This window comes from Coturnix japonica, chromosome 2, assembly GCF_001577835.2.
Source record: "Coturnix japonica isolate 7356 chromosome 2, Coturnix japonica 2.1, whole genome shotgun sequence".
NCBI lineage: Eukaryota > Metazoa > Chordata > Aves > Galliformes > Phasianidae > Coturnix > Coturnix japonica.
The window spans coordinates 30,036,862-30,054,718 of NC_029517.1; positions in this window are offsets into that span (position 1 = coordinate 30,036,862).

The following is a 17,857-nucleotide window of genomic DNA, read 5'->3' on the forward strand; positions in this document are numbered from 1 at the left end:
ATTACAGAACATTGATTTCCAGATATAAAAAAAATAGGCACAGCTGTGATTTTGGGCGTGTGATTTCACTCTTTAACAACATTAAGGAGAAGAAGAGTTTTCTGAAAAAAACAAATTTTTGTGGATGCTTAAAAAGATGTCTTAGTGTCTTTTATTTTCCTTCTTTTTCCGCCCATTTCTTTATAAGCTCTATTGTTTCCCTGGTTCTTCACTTCAACTAAGCAGTGTGCGAGAAATGCCAGATCAGACTTCCTGAAAATTAAGTGCAATTAAGCCAGGTGGCCTTTGATTGTTAACGATTGATTAGAAAGGAAAAGACAGATTTACAGCAAATTAGTCAATAGCTGAACTTTCTTTTTTTCTTGGTAAAAGAGACTTCCTTTCTGCTTATTGTTATTTTAGGTATTCCATTAAGATGCCTCCATTCATGTTGTTATGACTAGATAAGAAAGGGTTTTATATTCTCTTGGCAAGCCTGTCACTTAGAAAAGAACATAATGTTGCTGGTGTTTTTAATGATTAGTGGCAGTGCTGACTATATTAAATACAGTAATGATATTAATATATTGCCAGTTAGGTACACAGTGATGCTTGCTTTCTGAATGGAGGGAAGTCACACTCTACCACACTATTTGTTTTCATTAATGTGGTGAGAGCGGAGTGGTATATCAGTGTGTAAAACCAGAGCAGGAGTAACATTCAGGTAGGAACAGCACTGTGCAGATGTTTTCTATCTGATATTTCCAGCCTTACAAAGAGCATGATGAATCTTTGACCGGACTTAAGAAACAGTGTGCCTAAGGAGTGGCTTGCATCACAAACTCAACCAATATTTGTTTCAGGCATTTTATTCCAGACAGACAAGTTTTCTGAGGTTGTGAACAGCAGAAAACACAGGTGGATGGCTAAATTCAAGGAAGGGCTTTGTCAGCAATGCACAGCACCAGTGGAAGTTTAGTATCTCAGAGAACAGTGTCTTAACTTTCTGAATAGTAATTTTGGCCTGAACTCCAGTTTGGATGCTGCTACATTCACTAGCCTTAATATCAATCATAACTTAAGTTGCAAAATACCTCTGAGAAAGATTATAGTCACTTCTAGTTTTAGAAGCTTAAATACTTTTGAAAATGAGTTGTGTGTCTTGCAACCCACCGCCAAAGCTCAGGGAACAGGCATGAGAAGGATTTTGTCTTTTCCTTCCTCCCTATCAGATCTCTCTGTCGTCACCAGGCTGCAGGAAACAATGAGCAGCTGAATCACATCCGAAAGCAAAGGAGGGATGCAAGGAAGCAGATAAAGTAATAAGAAAACTATCGGGAATGTGTTTTATTATGAGAATGAGTACCAAAACTCAAAACTCTCCTTCAAGCACAAGTATGGCTGTATAAACTTTATCCTGAGCATGTCAAGGACTTGAACCCGCTTTGATACAAGGGATATTTTTCCCCACTGGCAGTGCAAAGGAAGTGTTCAACAGCAGTTTTATTGAGGGCACAGGGAACTGCAAATTCCCTACCGACCTTCTCCCTCTGCAGTGATTGAAAGTATGGATTTGAATGAAGTTTAAGGATGACAGGGAAATTAAGACAAAATCACAGCTGTACTGCTTAAGTAACTTAGGAAGAGGAATGACATGGTCAAATTAATGGAGGTGTTCTGTTGTTCAGATCTGGGAACATGGAATACAAGCCAGGTCTGGGCAATGGATGTTAAAGAAGCAGTAAAATGGATAGCATTAATAGTATAAAAGGACTATTATAAACTCCTGATGTAGCCTTCTTAATAAAGAAAACTGAAAACTGGCACTGCTTCCAGTAAGGGCTACTGAAAGTGTGACTGTGTTAGTACAGGTGGGGCCAAGAAGAAGGAAAGGAAGAGAAAACAGGGCATCAGGAGAAAGTGTGTTTTTCTGGTCTGATTTTGGTTTTTATTAGCAGAGTTTGTAATGGAAAAAAAAAAAAAAAAAAAAAAAAAAAAGAGTAGCTGAATTCCTCCACTTTATGTAATGAAGGGGAGCCTGAAGAGTTCCCACAAAGGAAGACCTTGTTTTTCTGACGTGACCTTTGATTCCAGAGGTTTCAGACCTCAGTTAGCAGTTAAGACAGAAGTTAAACTAAGAAGACAGAAGAGCTTCTCTCCTTATCTTTGTGCTGTTTGTGAGACATCATCTGACTTCTCTAAAAACTCTTAGAGCATTGAGGCAAAGAAAATGACCTTGCTTTGGCTATGGACTGAAAAACAGCAAGCTACTCTTACCCCACAAAAATCTGACTCAGTCATCCTCTGGAAAGGTCCTTGTCTTTTTCCTCACTGACTGCACTAAGGGCCTTAGCAACATGCCCAACTAAGGTACTGTAAACCTGGAGGCATTTAGTGACAAAACACGACCTCTCAGTATGCTGTGGATCATTCTTGGCAGTGCCACTTCCATCAAAGTTAATTACTTATTGTGTGCTAGGTTTCTGGAAATGTGTTACCAGTTCAAACTTCAATCTGGAGGCCTGTCCTCACCACAGACATTGGCTAGAGGTTTTATTCTTAGGTTATTACTGAGAGAACCCTGTTCTGTCCGTTCTTTTCTCATAAACTGTATTTTTAATTAACTAATGAATTTTCCCCTGAAAAACTCCATCTTCTCATTGCTCCTACCCTTTAACCCTCAAATATAACATGTTAAATGATTGAGAACTAGAAATAAAATAGCTAAAAACGAAACAGCTGTTGACCCTGATCTTTCAACTGTCCTTTTCAATTTAATCTCTTGTAAAGACCTTTAATGAGGAAAACAGAGTATTTTTATTATCTTAACTAATTCCAGTCATTTTCTTAGTTGTGTCATGCAATATTCTGCTACTCATCACGTTCATGCAGATTTTTTTCTTAGAAAGAAATAGGGTAGATACATTTGTGACTGGTCAAGAGATTTGGTTTATTGTTGTTCTCTTTAACTGAGAAAGTAAAGCAGAGAAATAATTGAAAGACCATTTCACACAGTTGGATAATGGATTCACACTGACCTAAGTCTGCAGTAATGCAAGTGTGAATTAGGAGCACTGTGTATAATTAATTTCTGCTTCTTCCGTGAATGATAAAACGTATTTGTCTGCATACATTTATCCATTTACAGAATATAACTTCATGAACTGTCAGATCAGCTTCAGAGAAGTCACATGATCTGATGACATTAAGAATGAGGTAGGTGGCACTGAGTACATCCCCTCCTGCTCAGAGTGCAGTGTCTTGCAGGATTAATCCCAAACTGAGGGATGTTATGGTTCACATTTAGTAGAGTGAGCTGGTCGTTATAAGAAACAAGAGACATTTCAAATTTTGATTGAAAACTAAATTGGCTGCAGGTCAATTAAACAGAAATTAGATCATCACTCACCAGGCCAAAGGCATCAGCAATATGTTGATGCATTTCTCAATAGCGATTTCTTGAAATCATTCTCAGCTGTAGTCGGAGAAAAATAAGAGGTTAACTTCTCTGCATTCTTGTAGCTCTGTCCCTTACGAGTCCAAGAGGTGGCAGCTGTGGTCACACTCTGGTGCATGGAAGCTCAGGAGATTTGGGGCTCTGCATAAGGAAGCCACATGATGAATGGAAGAAATGAGATGACAATTTGCAAAGTGTGGTTCCTGAAGGTACACACAGGGTCTCATGCCTCCCAGACTGGAAAAAATAAGAAGTGTTTTAAATAGACAAACAAACAAACAAATCTCATCAACAATGAGGGAGAGTATGGAACAAGAGTAGGACTTTCTGCCAGTTTAGCCTCCTAGAAATGAAAAGAGTGCAGTAAGACATTGTAGGACAAAATGTCCTAATCATTGCTTGAATTTTAACAAGTAACTATGGAAAGAGGTGAGGAATCAGCATCAAGGTCACTAGTGCAGTAAATACAGTAATTGTTCACTGAGGAATATAGTTATGTCAAGAATGCTTTGTAAAAGTCAGGAAAAGCAGCCGTTTGATCCTGTGTTCATGAGTAATACGTGTCTTACAGGTCTGTGACTGCTTACTATGCATCATACTCTCTGTATTTCCATTTTTATTTTATTTTATTCCACATGATAACAAATGGCTAATATTCCCACAAGTACAAAGCTACAGTGATGTACTTTCATCTCCTTCTGAGGGCTTTGTGTCATTTTAAGACTAAGAAAACCTCCCACAACTGGATCAAGTGTTTGCTCAGGAATAAAATTATATCCTTAACTATAAGAGAATGTCTCTCAGTCCAAAGGCTGTCTGAAGATTCCTGTCAAAGATCAAAGGACTGTGCAAAGCACTGTATGTGGGAATCTACGTGCACTTTATGCTCTCTGCTGGATAACAAATGCTTGTGAGCACAGTTGCAAAAACCTAAAGATTTCCTTTTGATTGTGTTCACCTGGTTTGTACCTCCATCATCACCATCATACCTTTACTTTATGACAAGGATCAGAGGTAGAAGACATAATACCAGAAAATTGTTCATTTTAACACTACAGACATCAATTTCAGTAACAGCAAGTGCCTCGAAGATTCAAAAATCATATATCAGCATATTTCCCCCAAAAAATCCTACTTCTGGGCTGGTGTTGGTTGGGTACCAAGATAAGGACTAAAGTTAAGCCTGCATAGTTCACCAGCAGAATCTGTCATTTCTGACTCTATGGAGGATGAAGGAAGGTGGGCCAGTGTTTTCCATGTGGCATTGGAGGCCAGAAAAGAAATATGACAAAGTACCCATGAAGACAATACAGTACAGAAGGTAACAAGCTGTTCAAGGAGCCAGGGTGTGCAGACTGAGAAGGAATCACGAGATGAGAGAAAGGAGAAATCACATCGGTTGCACCACTGATGTCAACAGGCAGTGAAACAAGCGTTTGCAAAGGGGCCAGGCAGGTGACAGAAGTTACCCAGTGCAGTGAAGGTCCTGGGGCAGGAGAATTCTGCAGTCTAATAGAGAGGCTGCAGGAGACCTGGCCAAGATCCATGCTTTAGAAGGGGAGGAGATGAGGAAGATGACTCCAGAGCCATAAATGGAACACAAGATCTTATTCCAAGCCTCCCTACCCCTCCACCAGCACATAACTATGAGAACTGGTGAATATTCCTAGTACTGGTCTTGCAGAAGGATGACTGCTTAGTACTACTATTGGTTACTCTGTGAGCTTACCTACTAGAGGTCTAAGGGTTCAGCTCTGCTGATGACCCATAGAAGCACCAGTGTGCTGCCATGCAATGAAGTTTGTTTTTCCATGAACTTTCCTGAAAGCCCTAGGAAATTACTCTCACAAAATCGTATTAAAAGGACTTTATTAATACAACACGGCTAATCAGAGTATAAACTAGGAAATGCCAGAAGAGCCACAACCAGTTGACTGTTAACTCCTCTGGGGTGTCACAGTGCCCACTAATAAAATGTCACAACCAAAATTGTAATAAAAAAAGCAATCAGAACTGTTTTGGTCAATCATGCTTTGAAAATGACTGTATGGTAAGGCAAGATTTAAAAAATTCCAAACAGAAGCAATTAAGTAGGAAAAAGAAAATATAGCTATTTGCAAATATGCCTTCTCCTCCTTCGCTCTCCAGTGCAAGAGTGCTCCTAAGGGACCAGTTAACTTCTGCATGTGTATGTACTGTTCTTTAGGTCACAGTACAGCAGACTGAGACACAGAAGTTCAAGCCAAAGCTGTTTTGCAATTAAGAAAGTGTTGCAAGGTGAAGTTGTGAGGGGAAATAATAAAAAAGGAGGTCTTAAGTATCATATATATATATACATATATTACTTCAGTGGGTCTGAAGCATATGTTTTACTCTAAAGTACGTGCTTGAGAAATATTGTGTTGAATTAGGCCAGATGCAGGTGTTTAAGAGAATTCATGAACAAGGGGCAAAGCCATGTACACTATATATTGTTCAGTACTTGGCTTAAGGCTCTCTGGCTATCTGAGGACAAATCTGATCTAAAACTTGAGAAAGGATTGACTGAGGAACAGCTCTAATTGCAGGTACCTTGCAACTAATGAAGACCCTGCTTTATCACAAGGAATTGCTTTCCAGCAACCCAGTGAGATATCAGCAGAAATTAAGAGACTTTTCTACTGCCTTAAAGAATACTTTGGATTGAACCGGTGTCTTCCAAGCCTTAGCCCAAACTTCACATCCCTAAGCAGTTGTACGTAAACCCCTGCATCCTAACTATAAATAGGCTTAATTCATTTTAAATGGAAAGATTTTGAGAATTGTGTTTTCTCAACAAGCCACGGAATACAGAACAAAGCAGAGCCCAAGTATTAATTGCTCCAGCCTCGTAATTAAATGCAGACATACTGTACTCTGACTGTGATTCTTGAAAGCTTGCCCACTGCATTTTTTTTCCCAGCACAATAAAAAAGAACACCACCAATTTTTTGTTTGAGTAAATGCAGTTTGCAATAGCTGATGTGACAATAGGTCATCGGCATCATTACAATTAGGAATGCCTTCGTGCATTAGTTGCAAATTTAAAAAAAAGTCAGTAATCAAGCCACTGCAAATGGTTCTGCTTATTAACATCCAGTATTCATTAAAAAGCAGTGAATGCTCATCTGTTTATTTTGTGGTTCTGTTGGGGAACAGCCCTGGGATCTGCTTTGGCGCATGCCTGCCCACATGAGCCCATGCTCTTAGTTGGACGGATGTAAGCCTGTCTGGCCCAGAAGCCAAACCCTCCAATCAGAGCAGTATCATGAGCAATGGTGTGTCTTCATCAGTCTGGAACAAAAGCCAGGCTATTTGCACCCAAATCAAAGTGTCTGCAGCCAGAACCATTGTCAGTCTTCCTCCATTCATGTCCCATGATCAGTTTTTCCCCATCCCAAAGCAGGTAGGTGCCGTTGTCCCTCTCCAGACCTGACCTTCGCTGTTGGCTCCATCTAGGAATTAAATGCATGCTGAATATTTATGATTTAGCTGTGCCAAGATCAAGCCTTTACTTCCCACTAAAAATCAGGTGGATGGTTTAATAAACAAGAAATCTGTTCCAAAAACTGAATCAACACATTATATGCCTTCAGGGCTTGGACCCCCTAGGCTACCTTCTGCTTCTCTTTTATTTGCAACCTGCACATTTTCTTTGCAGACCTAAGGCATTCGGTTACAAACAAAACAAAAGCTGAGAATTTCTTACAATCACTCATGTATTCTTAAATCAGATACCAGATTTGATGGGCCACAGTAGCTTAAGGGCAATAATTTCCATTTCAGGGCATTGCTTCCATGACCATCTATAGGCCTATGAGGACAGTAAAGGGGCCAGAGTGCTCCTACTTTTGCTGTGGGGGCCCTCTGATGATCCCTGGGAAGCTGATGATGCCTTCTTCTGGAGGATATGGAGGATAACTTTCTGATGCAGGTGATGGAGGAGCCAATGAGGAGAGGTGTGCTGCTGGACCTTGTTCTTACAAACAAGGAAGGACTGGTTGGGAATATGAAGGCTGGGGTCAGCCTTGGATGCAGCAACCATGAGATAGTGGAGTTCAGGATCTTACATGGAAGAAACAAGGCAATAAGTAGGATTGCAACCCTGGACTTCAGGAGAGCCAACTTTGACCTCTTCAGGGACTTGCTTGGTATTTCACTGAAAGTCCAAGTGAGCTGGTTGACATTCATGAAGCACTTCTTCCAAGTATCCCTAAGATTAGGAATTCAGGCAAAGGTGGCAGGAGACCTGAATGAGTAAGTTGCTCATGGAAAACTCAAATAGAAGAAGAAAGTCTACAGAATGTGGAAAAGGGGTCCGGCTACTTGGCAGGACTATACAAATCTTGTCAGGGCATGCAGGGATGCAACAAGGAAGACTAAGTCCCACTTGGAATTAAAGCTGGCAAAGGAGGTCATGTACAACAAGAAGGCCTTTATTGAATGTGTCAATTGGAAAAGGAAGATTAGGGAAAATGTGTGACTGCTGCTGAATGAGGCAGGTGCCCTGGTAGCAGAGGATACTGAGAAGGTAGGATTACCAAACTTCTTCTTTGCTTCAGTCTTTTCTGCTAATCCTACCTTTCAGGAATTCCAGACCCTGGAGGTAAGAGAGAGTCTGGGAAAAGAAGACTTCCACTTGGTTGAGAAGAATCTGGTCAGAGATCATCTAGGCAAACTCAATTCACACAGATCCATGGACCCCAATGGGATGCATCCATGAGTGCTGAAGGAGCTAGCAGAATTGTTCTCTATCATCTCTGAGAGATCAAGGAGAATGGGAGAGATGCCTGAAGATTAGAGGAAAGCCAGTGTCTCTCCAGTCTTCAAGAAGCAGGACCCAGAAAACTACAGAGCACCCAGCCTCACCTCCATCTCTAGGAAGCAGATGGAAAAGCGTATACTGGATGTCATCTCCAAGCTAGTGGAAGAGAAGACGGTTATCAGGAGTAGTCAACATGGACTGATCAAGGGGAAATCATACTTGACTAATTTGGTAGCCTTCTATAATGTCATGACCAGCTGGGTAGATGAGAGGAGAACAGAGGATGTTGTGTACCTTGACTTCTGCAGACTTTTAACATTCTCTCTCATAATATCCTCATAGGTAAGCTTAGGAAGTGTGGAATACATGAGCAGATGGTGAGGCAGACTGAGAACTGACTGACTGGCAGAGCTCAGAGGGGTGTGATCAGTGGTGCAGAGTCTAGTTGGAGGCCTGTAGCTAGCGGTGTTCCCCAGGGGTCAGTACTGGGTCTATTTTTGTTCAACATCTTCACCAGTGACCTGGATGAAGGGATAGAATGCATCCTAAATAAGTTTGCTGATGATATGTTAAGATCTACCTGGAGTACTGTATTCAGGCCTGAGGCCTCCAGCACAAGAAAGATTTAGAGCTGTTGGACTGGGTCCAGAGGAGGGCCACAAAGATGCTCAGGGGGCTGGAGCACCTCTTGTATGAAGAAACGCTGAAGGCTGGAGAAGAGAAGGCTCCAGGGAGATCTCATTGTGGCCTTTCAGAATTTAAAGCATGCTTATAATCAGGAGGTAGACAGACAGACTTTTTTGTGGTCTGATAGTGACAGGACAGAAGAGAATGGTTTTAAACTAAAAGAGGGGAGATTTAAATTAGAAGTTAGGAGGAAATTTTTCACTCAGAGTGCAGTGAGGCACTGGCACAGGATGTCCAGAGAGGTCGTGGACACCCCATCCCTGGAGGTGCACAAGGCCAGGTTGGATGGGACCCTGAGCAGGATGAGCTGGTGGGCAGCATCCCTGCCCACAGCAGGGGATCTGGATGATCTTTAAGGTTCTTTTCAAACCAAGTCATTCTATGATTCTATGAAATGCATGTTACCAGTGTCTAGGGCCACCTCTGTCCTCCACTTGCACCATCTGTCCTTTGACCATTTACCTTCTGTCTTCAGATTCCCACGCAGAGAGGGACTAAAGCATTGCTACGCTTGCATCTTACGCTAAATAGACTTTGTATCACAATGGTTTCTGCTATGCCCCTGCACTGGCTGGTAATTTGAAAGGTGCTTTATGATCCCTGCAGAGTGAAATAAACTCCTGAGAGGTAAAGCCTTGAGACTGAATAGTGCCATAAAGCTGTTTAACTCCAGCCAGTTAGGCAGTCTCAAATAGTACCCCCTTGGGGGCTGAGTGCATTCCTGTGGAAGAGGAGACAGAGAATCAAGATGTTCTGCAGGCACTGTGCTACTATCAGTGCTGGGACTTCTGCTGTCAATGCAGATCATGCCCTTTGTTCCTCCATCCTTAGCCTTCTGGTCTGTACATCAGTCACAAAGCCACTCTCCAAGACTGTGAAGAGGTCTTCTGACTCTTGGATTTCCAAAGTATTCTTAAATCTGATCTGATCCTTTGCTGACTATGCCAGTATACCTGCTATTTTTTTCCCCCTTCAGTATCCAAATATAATACAGGCAGTGAATTAATTGATGGTTTTTCTTCCCATAGCAGTATTATCACATCTGCATTCTGCCTTAGATATTCATTATAAATAAGACACAAAAGCTGAGAAAGCTGCAGGTCTTTTAGGGAGTCTCTGACACACTTGTGAAATCTTCCCAGAAAAATATAAATTGCTTGCTTCTGAATTTCAGATCAGAATAAAATCATTCTTCTGAAGCTGTTAAATATTATGCAATTCACAAAAAACTGTGGCGTGCTCAGCCAAGAAGCAACAGTATCATTCCATACAGGTAAACCACTCCTGCAGAGTGTCTTAAGAGATCCTTTGTAATAAAAGTAAATTATTAATATCAGACCTATAACCAAACTGTTTCAGGCCCATAGGAATGCAGAGAGAGGGCTGACTTCTTCAGTGAGAGCTGCAGCCATTATTTTGGCAGCACTGAATCTAGATTTATGGTATTCCATTAAGAAGGAATGCATTAACTCTACAACTGTCACCACTGCATTGATGTCAAAGGAAGTGCTCTGCCTGGCTTTGCTGACTTGATTGATGGAAAATAGTATATCAGTCTAGTTGCGCTCTCTCTGATGAGAAAGGCAAGTATCCTGGATCCCTGAAGCTAGAGCAAAACTCCATTTTTTTCCCCCTCTCTTGGATAATTTTCATGCATTCTTTGGCCCTGGCCATGGAAAATGAAAAACAAGACTGTTGACTTTTTTCACATTGTCCAGAAAGGGAGCAACCCAATAGGCAGAGCAATGCAGTTGAACCCCTTTCCTTTTCCACTCCAGCTCAGTTCCAAGCTTGAATGTTGTACCAAGCGCTAGCAGGCCAAATTGAAATAGTGAATTCTAGCAACTACAGATTCTAAGATAATCACAGATTGAAACTCAGTCAAAATCTTGATTGCAGTGCAGAGCTTTCTCATCATGTATCCACTTTCCCAGCAAGCTGCAAAAATATCAGATTAATCTCTGGCAAATACTTAAAATAGCACCTATTCCTGCAGCACATTATAAAGGCATTTATTTTCACAAAACAGGGAAGTCCTGCTATTGCTCTTGAGCAGATGGAGAATTAAGACACACAGGAAATGTCTAGTAAGTAAAATAACCAGGGCCCATTCCCTGGCCCCGAGGCCAAGCAGCACAGCATGGCTCAGCTTTACATATCATGGTCTCTTCTTTCCCTTCCCCACCCCCTCAAAATGAGGGTATTTGAGTTGAAATTGCCTGCTGGGAGTAGTCCCTGGCACACTCTCTCCCCTGAAGCATGTCTGTGTGTTGTCTGGAGGAGCAGCAATCAACACAGCCAGAGCTCTGGTGCTGGTGAGCGTGCAAGCAATTAGAAAGCAGGGACAGTCACTGGCCTGTGTGCTGCACTGCTCCGTCTGGCAAGCAGACAGCTAAAGGAGCTGTGGGCCCTGTTATGGGCCCATTAAGGACATGGCAGCGCAGAGACACTCAAGTCCATGAATTTGATTCTTGAAACTCTCCTCTAGCCCTACTGGCATTTACATTTTGAACAGCAAACTTCTCCGGGTGGGTAACGTGATGCATTGGAGCTGTGGTGACCTGAGATGTTTGCCTTTCTGCTTTGAAAGAGCTTGGTCAGGGTGCCATTCTTGTCTCAGGAAAAAATGTACAGAAGAGACTGGATCCATGACGAGCTTGATCAGACCTGCAGATGAGATTTCCAGAGGTCTGTGCACAAGTGCATGCAGAACCCAGGAAATATTACTGAGCAAAACCTTTCAGATCCATCTAACAGAGAGTTTTTGCCCAAAACAGTGCGTTAGATGTGGACATGGCAATAGAACACGTTTTTCTAATTACATTTCTTTGCGTCAAAAAATAAATTCATATTACAGCAGATATAACTTTAACAACATCTTGCCCATTGATGGTTTTGATTCCATCAGGATGTTTTCTGTTAGTTTTCTTCCTATGTTATTATTAGAAGTTGTCCCTGTAGACTCAAATGTTCTCTTTACAGAAATAATCTCCATAATTCATAATATTTTTGGCCTTCTACAAAGCCTTCCCATCTCAGCTCCCTACTGTCTTGTTTCACTGCCCTCTTCTGTTACTTATCTGCTTGTACTTCTCATCCAGAGCTTTTTCAAAAGCAAGTGGCATACAATGAACTCATTAATCAATGTTTCTGGAGTTAAGATGTAGGGAAGTCTCACCCCTGCACATCCTCTCATCATTGCTGTGCTTATCATCATCTTAAATTGATTTTTCAGACAGCCACTTGCCTCACTTGCTGTTTCGTGCTATGCCAGCATCACACTCTCTGTAAGAAATCACAAATTATGGCATGTAGTGAGGATCTCATTCCATTTGGCCAAAGTAATCACTTAGAATTGTTACCTACATTTCCCTCACAGCCTCCTGAATAAATGAGTATTTCTAACACAAAATTTTACGTTTTCTATCAGCCAGTTTCAACCCAGTCTCATGCTTTTATTAAACTGCGTTAATTTATTAAACTATGTTAGCTATTGAACTAATTCAGTTCTCGTGAGTTATTTCACAAATGATGGATGAAGATTATTCTGAAAAACCATCATCCCTTAATTCTTTACCATCTAAAATGGGTTTACATATTAGGTTTCTCTGAATTGCATGAGTAAGAACCAAGAGTGCAGCTTTCTGATGGTGCTTCTAGAAGAAAGCTTGTACTCACAGCACGTCAGATTCAGTATAAAAGATCATAAACGTAGTTGTGCACAGAGCAGTTAAAATAAGGTCCTTTCCACAGCAGGAGGCCATTTTCTTTGTATTTGCTGGGCCACCATCTTGCCATTTTTAATGCACTTCGTCATCACTGTTTGAGAGTCCCAGACAAAGTGATTCAGCAGTCTTAGGCAAAACATAGCACAGATGTGTTTGGTCAGTCTGCCAGTTAATTGATAACGTATCAGCTGGCAGCCTGAGAGGGAACTGGCTACAGATGTCCTGCACTCAGAGCTGCGGAGCTGTGATGGCCATTAGGAGTGCATTAAACTTCCAGTTTTGTATTCTTGTAAAGAACTCTGATCACCTGATGAGCAGTTAAACATCCTGAAATAAATATGCTAAGCATATTCTCAACTATTGGATTTTATTATCAAAATCTGCAATTTCCAAAGACTTCTTTTTAATGTAGCCATAGAAAGTACAGATGGAACGAAGAAGTGAAAGCTTTATTTGATAGTATATATTTTTAATTGTTTGCATAAAACCTTGTAGGAAACAACTCTGCACCAGCCTAGCGCACACTCTCATCTTTCAGTTTGATTACAGGCATCCAAACAGCCATTGGCAGGACTAGCAGAATACAGGCATCTGCATCTCTGCATCAGTTTCTATCGCAGTGGCAATTATCTGCATGAAACTGGTTCCTTACAATAACACACACTCTACCATAACAGACCCAGTCAGTTTGCTACAATGACTCTTCAGAGGGTTTAACTTTTTATTATATCAAATAAAAAAGAAAGAAGCAATGTGACTGAATAGCTGACTCTTGATCTAAAACATGTTTTATCCATTCATTTTTCAACAGGCTATCAAGGCTGTGCTGCATAAAGTTTATTTTAGCTATCAAAAAAGCTATCAAGATGCGTTACTCATTTTAAGCAAATGTTCCTATTGTAGTGTCAGATTTACATGTTTTTCTGGCTCTATCTGATTCAGATGAATTCTTCATGGGGATCAAAGTGATAAAGTTTCTAATACCAGAAAACAAACTTAGACCAACTTGCAGTACTTCAATGAAAGCAAGTTTCACTTGCTGGAGCAACTTAAAGTACGTGCATACATTTCAGCATTCCTGATCCCAGTACTGTGATGTTTTCAGGCCCAAATACTCAAGTGGCTCCAGAGACACAGAAAAAGTCATGCAAATATCCTGAAGTTGTACCCATATAAACACAGGTTACCATGATGAAAGCTTGACAGAAACTGAAAACTTTCTACCAAGAAATGAGTACATCATTCAGGATGATTTTTACTGTCTTCACTGGGCTCTAGGTTGAATATTTAACGAGCTGTGTAATTTCTGGTATATTACAGCCATCTTCTACAGAGTATCACCCAGACTGTAATATATCCTCACACATACTCACCTATTCATGGATATGAAGGAAAAATCAGGTAAAGGACTTTAAAGACTGTTTTTAGCAGAAAAAATACAGATCCACCCATCAGAACATTCTGTCAGAAGTTGTCTTTTACACAGATATTACAAAAGTTGGACAATCTAGAATGGATCTTCCATTCTGTCACAAAACTTCAGTTTCTCTGCCCTAGATCCTACGGCAAATGGGCAAGCTTGAAGCATGCAGGCTGTTCAATGCCACGATTAAAGCTAATGTTGATATACTGCTATATCACGCACACAAGAACCACCAGCTCATGTGACAGCAAAGACAGTCTAAATGCTTGGCAAAATGGGGAAGTTAGAATGAAATGTGTTGAAGGCTTGTGTTTCAGTGGATTCCCAAAGTGCTAACTGAATGTCTTTAAGTGATAATAGTTTAGATCTAAGCCTAAGAACAGTCAAAGTACCTACATAGTTTACTTACCAAGTGGCTCTTAAGAATGACTAGTGAGAACTTGAAAAGTTATGCTAAATAGGGATCAGTAAAGCTATCGGATGTTCTAGAAGTACTTTCCTCTCTGCTTCCAAACCTATTTCTACATCTGGTGTTAGAACCAAGCCCCAGTGAGACTATCAGATACGAACCCCTGCCATCCATATTTTAGTACTAAGTCTTACTCAAAGTTGTCTTTCACAACCTGGGGACAAGCATCCCCTTTAAAGATGAGGGCAAATACAAGAACTACAATAGAACAGATGATTTCATGAAATTTTCACAGTGTGGAGATGAAATCTCATTGGAGACCCTTAGGGGATTTCTTGGCCTTTAAACCAGAATCTGAACCTCAGCCAAGGTTCAGCCTTTAACTTGAAATCCAAACCCTGATTTAAAGGTGATCTTGACCCACATCTGGTCACCATCTTCTGAGTTTACATACTAAAGAAATCTCAAGTTGGTTTTGTTCTTTGTAAAGGTGATGTGCTGCTGTTTGAAAGATGAAGAACAGAATGATTTCATTTTATTATTATAGTAACTTACATTTATATAGTATGTTTTCATCCTTGACAATCCTAAAGTGCTCTAGAAACCGTACAAAGGGATCTCTTAATCTACTTCTGAAATACAGCACTTAATGCAGTAACACATAGCGGTTTAGGAGAGGATGTATGCCAGAAGACTTTAATGACCACAAGTAGACAGGACCTTGGTTTTAAGTTTCACCCCAAACACGGTAGCTCTATCAGCGCAGTCTCTTAAAATCCAGGCTGGGTCAGCAGTTCAATTCCGACTCCAAAGAGAGATTGCCACCTACTAAATCATGAACGCCTTGTTCAGCAGCGCTGGCACATTCCACAGAACCCTTCTGCTCAAGCCCTCCTTTGCCACAAATCCCCTCTAACCTGTAAGATATGATATGCCTATGCTGGAAAGTGTAAGGAGTGGCAAACCTGGGAGGAGCATCAGAGAAAAAATGCTTGCCACCCAATCTATACTTTCTTCTTGCCAGACTGGTCAACCTGCCAGATCTACTTTCAGTTATCTTGTTTATAAAAAGCCCAGAAAGGAGCCTGCTTAAAACGTAATACCACTGAGGCACAGTTGCTAGCACATAAAGGTTAATCCATAAATTACATTAATTCATGTATTGATCACATCATCTTCTTTAAAAATAAGCATAACAGCCCCTCTGGTAATATAAAACATCTGATCAGGTGGTACCTGAATTACCTGTCTCCCCAGAAAACCTAGTTTCAACTAATAGTACTGACAATTCACTGTTGGTTTTTCATAGAGTGCATCTGCAAAAACGAATTTCTAAATCAAGGTGCACATTTTGATGAAAGTTATCAAAAACATTCTTTAATCACTGTGATACAACTCAGATTTGTGTCCTAGATATTTTTTAGTTGCCAAACTTCTAGAAATGCGCAAAGATGGAAAACAATCCCAGCAATACTTTTACTGTATATGTGTCTTATCATGGAAGAGCAGATAATGAAAAGAAGTACTGCCATAATAGCAGACAAGATCGGCAAACAAGGCCAAAAGAAGTTTGAAGCAACAGGGCTTACACTTACTAATGCTAAAGACTAAAGTTTTCAAGTCTGAGTAGCAAGTTGGGAATTCTCGTTTTTGATCGTCCAACCAGGCAGAACTCTAATTTTCACTAAAGATCTTGAATTTGGCACTCCAAACCTCTTATCCTATTTGAGTATTTCAGTTGGAAAGTGAAATAAAAGGAAAGAATGAACTGTTTTTGTGAATTGTATCTGTGATGAGAAAGTGGAAGGAGCAAATAAATCTTAACAATTGCTGCAAGTTTGGAATTTGGCCATTTTAATTTCCCAAATAGAACTCCATAAGAATAATGCAGGAATCGAATCCACTTGCACAAAACTAGAAGGCTACAACCACAACATCAGACTAAGTCCTTCTGCAAAGAAAGGATCCAAGAGATAAGCAGGAATAATGCTGGCACTCAAGAACTACTGAAGTCAGTCTCATTTCATTCCCTTCAAACTGATCATACACTTTTCCTGTAAAGTAATTTCATAAAAATTTAGCTTCCCTCCTCCACCCCCCCCCAAATTAAGAGTATTATAATACAAGAAACAATATCAAGTCAGCTTTTTCCTTGGTAAACAATGCATAGCCTTACTGTGCTATTAAGGTACACAATCCAATTACTAAAATACATAAAATTGAAATAATAAACATGTAGTTTTGATTAAATGAGGTTATAAAAATTGTGGTAGTAAAGTCAACATCTGAATCAATCATATTTATGAAAATTAAACTAGCAGAGCATGCATATATTACTTAAGCAAGCTAGCATTACCAAAGGATTCTACATTTATTAGGGAAAGTTTTGTTTTCATCTAAAACGATATCACCCAACACATGAGCCCCATCATCTCTTCAGTGCTTAGTAAGCGGGCTTAGTGGCAAATGACTTCAGTAATTCTCATTGTTTACTACTTCTTATCATGGAAATTTTCATTATTTTTGGTGCTGCAAAGTATTAAAATAATCACAATTTCACCCAAGCAAACAATGACTATCATTTTTGCACACAGAAAGTGCAAAGGAAGGTCCGTGGTGCCAGGCTGCCTTAACAGCAATGCTGTTTCTGAGCTATGAATACCTGCTTACCTGAGAGACTTTCTAGCTGATGCTGTTTGGATTTTAGCCCTGAAGCTTTCCCAGTTTCCAGATTTCTGCCTCTATTGGTTGCAGTAGGAAAATAAAATGCAAAGTCAAAATTTCAGGTTAGTCTTTGCATTCCGTTTGGAAAAATGCATTCATAAAAATGTACACTTAGAATGTGAATGATCAAAAACAGATGGAGCAGCAATAATTTTCTCCTGTGTGTTCCCAATTCTACCCCAAGATTTCTTCATACGCAAAAGGAAAGGGTCGTATATAATGCAAATGGTAGTAAGAAGAAATGCAGTATCAAGTCTCAGAACCCATCATGTGTAACAACACCTTGAGGGCCACTGTCAATTGCTGAAAGAAAAAAAGGGTGCCTGCTGCCTAGGGATGCATATTTGCTCCATTTATGGCCCTTCTGCTTCCTTTATTAGCCCAAATTGACACATTTTCCTTGATCTCCTTCTCCTGCTCCAGAGATCCATTCAAAGGTTATTTTCCCAATGAGGAAACAAGTCTTTAGGCAGATTTGTTATCCTGAGTTTAGCAACTGTAAGGCTAATTCATCCCTCTGCTTGCAGAGGAGATATCTGCTCATCTGCTGGCCACCACAGTTGTTTTGTCCAACCCTTTCCTGTAGCCTCTGGCAACAGATTTGTGTCTCCATCTTCCTATCAGACAAGTTAGACTACCTCCTCTAAACCTTGACCAGTGATGTCCA